Source organism: Equus quagga, unplaced genomic scaffold (assembly GCF_021613505.1).
Source record: "Equus quagga isolate Etosha38 unplaced genomic scaffold, UCLA_HA_Equagga_1.0 210729_RagTag, whole genome shotgun sequence".
Lineage (NCBI taxonomy): Eukaryota > Metazoa > Chordata > Mammalia > Perissodactyla > Equidae > Equus > Equus quagga.
The window spans coordinates 1-5,431 of record NW_025799374.1 but is presented as its reverse complement, the minus strand read 5'-3'; the positions used below and the strand labels follow the sequence as shown (position 1 = coordinate 5,431).

General features: G+C 42.5%; 1 non-coding gene across 1 annotated transcript; it reads left to right on the top strand.

Moving 5' to 3' along the window:
* The first annotated feature begins 1,189 nt into the window (after positions 1–1,189).
* On the top strand, positions 1,190–1,260 carry TRNAG-CCC (transfer RNA glycine (anticodon CCC)). The gene has a single exon. It is a non-coding gene; the product is annotated as a tRNA-Gly (tRNA).
* The last annotated feature ends 4,171 nt before the right edge of the window (positions 1,261–5,431 follow it).

Below are 5,431 nucleotides of genomic sequence, written 5' to 3'. Positions count from 1 at the left end.
ATGATGCTGACAGGGAACTCACTGGTGCATTGAGTTTTAGCATTTGTAACTCTGAGATGTGTATGAGGCATTAACTTGTGAATTAAGAGTTGTGAATTGGAAGTTCAGGTTTATAGTTTAGAAGGAGATGTGGGAATCAATACAGATCTGGTTGATATAGGTGGTAATTGAAAGCCCGTTGGCCAGATCTGGCGTGTGTCTTCGGTGTTGGGTAGAGGGGCAGATAGAGCCAAAGCTCTTCAGAGTCAAAGTGATGGCCGTTTTCCCTGTAGAGCTCAAGTTTATGACTCAGCCTGGAACTAGCTTGACTTCTCAGCAGGAGAAGCATGACTGCATGTCACAGCTCCTGTCTTTCAAAAAGTCATAATGACTCCCAGAGCCAACATGTGGGGCAGCTGTCCAGGTTCATCTCTTCAGTCTAATTTCTCCAGAGAAAATTGAGGAAAGAACTCTCTCCACTATTTGAACTTCACCAAAAGACCACAATGTTATTATTTCAATGATCAATATTTCTTTAAAATAGTCTACTCCTCATACAGCTAATAAATTGAAGCTTATTAATTAGGAAATTGGATTATTCCAAACTATTAAGCACTGATTGGAAACTTAATATTGATCTTTTCAGATCATATATCCATTCCAATGTTTTACACATCTTAAAAAGAAGACATATAAAATTATTATAATAGTCATTATACAAAAAGACTGATCATTACTCTTTTACCAGAAAAGCTACAAAGGACTAACTCCATAGACCAAAATTTATTTCTTCCTTATCTCTATCTTGATTCTGTTCTTTTCTCCCCTCTTTCTTTTAATACTAATTCTGGTTCTGATTCTTACTTCCTCCTTGGATGAGAGCTTTACTTACCTAATCTACAAGGTAGGTTACCTTCTCAGAACCACTAAAACAACAATGTGAGGCTGAAAATTGCAGATTTAGGAACAGAAACAAGGAACCTAAATGATTTTCTGGTGTTTTTCTATCGAAGTCTGTTATGCAGTTGGAAAGTCTTTTTCAGAGTTAAGAGTTTGACCAGACAAATCAGATATTTTGATATTTATAGTTTTGTTAGTATAACTTTCCTGTAAAAACCTTTGGTTTGGATGTCTTTGGAATCTGCTTTGGAGGTGTTGCTAAGGCTTCCTGAGTACTCTAATGACTCCTCCTGCAGACAAAGAAATGCAGGCATTGGTGGTTCAATGGTAGAATTCTCGCCTCCCACGCGGGAGACCCGGGTTCGATTCCCGGCCAATGCACGCTGGTTTGCTCGCGTCCATTCCTTTGGTGCTTTTTTGTATTTCTACTGCGCAAAATATACTGCACAAGCAAAGTGCGGTCGTTTAGGGATTTTGGTTGCTGCGGCTGTAAACTGTGGGCAATGCCAACCAAAGTGGTGGGGCTGTAGCTGGAACCTAAGACTTTCAGAAACCAATCTCATAATCAGAGACCAGGCAGTGCTTGGACTCAGCAACCACTTCACGAGTCTGTCTTTGAAAGTGGCAGCGTTTCTGGTGGCTCCGTGATTTAGAATATTTGGACTTAAGACCACTGTTAACTTTCAGCCTTTCTCCTGGAAGATCTTAGGAACCCAAAGAGCCATCAGGTCACTGATTCGCAGGCTGGACCGTGGGTTGATCGCCGGGCCACGTATCACTATGGAGCGAGGATCAACAGATGAAGATCCTGGAAGGAGAACAGTCGCGGGGCCCGGCAGTCACCCCAGTGGCGGGGGAGGCGTGTGGGGAGGAACCCGTGTGGACAGGACAGGAGCTGCGGAGAGGGGGCCTCGCACAGAGGTGGCTGGAGGCCCCTGGCGTCTGTACACCAGACGCCGTGAACCGAGTTTATTAACATCGTCAGCCACCGCGCCTCCGCCTGTCCCCACAGTGGGCCCATCGGTGTTCCGGGGATTCCGTGTACCTGGCAATGTGGGTCAAGAGGTGTGAGCCTGAAAGTAATATTTTTTTTTAAAAGGAAAACGAGCTACAGAATCTAGGGACGGTTTATCCGGTTTTCTTTACATCGCATGACACATTAGGAAGCTTCTCAGAAAGATGCCAAGTTTAGAGTAACGGGTGTTAACGGGTTAGAGACAATGGGTCATTAATTTTCTTCCAAAATTTTTTCATCTAATAATAGCTTAAAATTTGTTTTTTAAACCTATATTCAAACTAGCTATATGTCTCCTTTTCATAATAAATTTATTCATGTTCAAAGGTTTCCTTATTCTGACATATTATGTCTTTCTACACTTTGTTTATAAACTGATAGTGATTTCTTTTTAAGTTCTTTGCTCGCAATACTGTGTTGAAATCATCAGGGTTGTTTTACTATTTTGTTTTAACTTATTTGGGAATCTCTGTATTTGTTGAATAAAAATTGTAATGTAATGCCTAATTTCTTGTTTTTTAAGATTTTTCTCTAAACAGGAATCAGGCTTTAGAGAGAACAATCTAGAAGACTTGATTTATAAAAAGGAAAACAATAGGTTACTTAAGGGATGACGCACGCTGAAAGGGCTCATCAGATATCAGGGAGAATTGACCCCAGATGACCAACTTCAAGAAAATATCATAGTAAAATTATTGGACTTTACAGATAAAGAAAATATCCTCAGTTTCTCCAGGCAAAACTATCAAATAAGTTACAAAAGCAATAGAATTAGATGAGCATTAACATACAAAGCAAGGCAACAAGGGAGGAGCAGTTTCAAGAAATTTATATCAAGAAAGTGCCAATTGAAGATATATCCAGCCAAGCTCCTTTTCAAGGGTCAAGGTACAAGGGAATGGCTCCGCTATGACACTCTGATGACATTATACTTCTCCATGTAGGCCACATAGGCCAGGCTCAACTGTAGTCTGACCCAAGTCTTGGCCGAATGCCCTTCTGGAACACGGAAAGATAGACAATCTTGTGAGGCGCTATCAGAAGGCTATTTCTCACTGATGTCTTGTGGGAGGTTCCCTGTCTTAGAGCAGGCTGCCACTAGGCAGTTTGTCACCTGCCTCCCTGGTTCTGGGGAGACAGGGAAATTTCTACCTTCCCTCCACCCCCACCCCCAGGGTGCAACTACAAACTATAAAACTGCTTAGCTGCAATATGAAATTAGCTCCTTCACAACAGAGCAAGCCACCACTTGTATCTTCTTGTCTTCTGATCCCTCCAGTGTGGTGTCAGGCCGTGGGATTATGGATGTGTGGAGCTGACAATGTGCTACACCTGTTTATGCTGTGTGTGTAAGCAATAAACCACCTCAATTCATTTGAGATTGTCTCCTTATTGGTCAAGTCTACAGAAATGTGACAAGCGCACCTAGCAGCTGCCACTATACTATTGCCTAGGGACTGCTAGACTGCTTGACAGGTTTGGTGTCCAACGTGGGGCCAGTAAGGTCACAATACCCTCTTGGAGAAAATACAGAAGGGACTGTGTGGGCTACGTTAGGGAGTACGAGAAGGCTCTCCAAGGTCTTCTTGCCTAAGTGGTGGCTATGTGTGTGGGGGGGAGTAAGGGTCCTCCAACTGTCCCACAAGTTAATGAACATTTGGAGGCTGAGTAGTGACAAGGAAGGATCGAAAACAGCCACGTAAATGGTGTTTTAGTTGTTGCTAAAACTTCGTTGAAACTGAGTAGGTGGCCTCTTAAAACTGAAAGCAATTGAAGAGCTGTGCTTACTGTTGTGGGGCTGCTCCCTCCGTGCCCCCCTGATCCCTCTCTTCCCCTCATCCTGGCCCAGGTAATGAGAGGCCTTCCCACTGTTCCAATTGACTTCACAGGCTGGTTCCACCTCTGCACACCCTGAGCTCCCAGTCAAGGAGATAAAATGGTCCCCTGGCTGCTGTTGTAACTCGTCAAGTGCAAGTGTTAAACTCCTTGGTCTGTGTTCCTGTAAAAGAGAGTGTGAATTCAACTGACAGAGTTTGCGTAAAACTTGCAGTAAAGAGAAAACAACGTCAAAGTTATGAGTGAGGCTTCTGAACCAATTCAATGTACAGTTGTGACAATGTGTAATTGAAATTAATGAGTTACATGCTTATACCATGAATTCTCTTAAAGTGGTAGAGGGGATTCTTCTGTTCAGAGTACTGTCACATGTAAAAAAGTGCTAATGGGACAAACTCCCCTGACGTTTGCTACCAGCGGATGGGTCAAAATTTAGCGTGAGTGCCTGTACCTTCTATGTCCCATCTTTCACTGTATAAGTAAGATCGTGTTGGGTGGCAAGTCAAAGATTTTCATCTCAACAGCTCTGACTGCAGTGTTATCAGACCTCTGCTAGCAGGAGTGACTGATAAACCACAGCAAATTCAGTAGCTTGCTTGCCAAATAAAGTTTCTTGGAACTATGTGGATAAATCCCTCTGCAAATGCTCAATCTCTCTGGCAGCTGAAAGGAAAAAATAAAAAACAAACAGCTTTTCCCAGAAAGTGAAGAACTCTATATTTCTAGTACAGAAGCCACTACTGCATGCTAGGCTTTTAACTCTTGCCAAAGTTTGGCCAGTTTGTTTTACAGTAAAAATTGTTGTTCCACTGTCTTCTGACCTCCATACTTTTTGATGAGAAAGCTACATGTTGGTTAAAATTTGAAAAATGCAGAAATAGCATTAAAGTAACAATCTGCATGGCCACCAAACTCAACTCTTCAAAATAAACAGTATATAAAATATGGTGAGTGTAACTTCAAAAATGGTAGATTAGAGCACTAACTGGTGGTGTTTGGCCAGAGGAGCAAAGAATTCTGAAATCTCATTCTGCCGATAACCTAGGTTCCTTGGTGGATGTGGAGCTTCCTGAGGGAGATATGTACACAAAGAAAAGTGTATATAATCATAATTTGTTATAGGTAGGGCTTGTACAACACTAGAGAGAATTCCAGTAAACTGGACCAGAGCATAAGGCTCAGGTTAGGGTCTTAGAGGCTTTGCTTCTAAGCACAAAACAAATTTTCTTAAATGAATCTTATGATGCAAGTCCTAGGAAAGGAGAGGGCAAGAAGGCAGATGGAGTGGGGATGCAGGGTTGGAAGCTCCCCTTGACACCAGCCAGGTTGACAGTTTTGACGCTCAGGCAGAAAAGGGAAAGGAGTAGCCACACCCTTTTGCATGATATTCTAATAGATGGTGTCCTCAACCACTGGAAAAGGAAGCTCAACCATTAGGAAAAGAAGCTCAATGTCTGTCCTGGTTTGTGAAGAATGAGAAGAGTTTTTGCTCCTCTGTTGGATATTAAGGGTTAGGGATGAGGGAAAGCAGAGAATTTCCCTTCTCTACACGAGTATTTCCTCTTGATCTTCTGATGTCATTCCAAGTAATGATAAGAGAGACAGATGTTAGGTAAGTCCTTCAAAAGGCCGTTTTCTTCCCATTGTCACTCCGCCTGCGTATCATGCAGAGCCAGGAAATGGGCAACACAACTGGCCAGG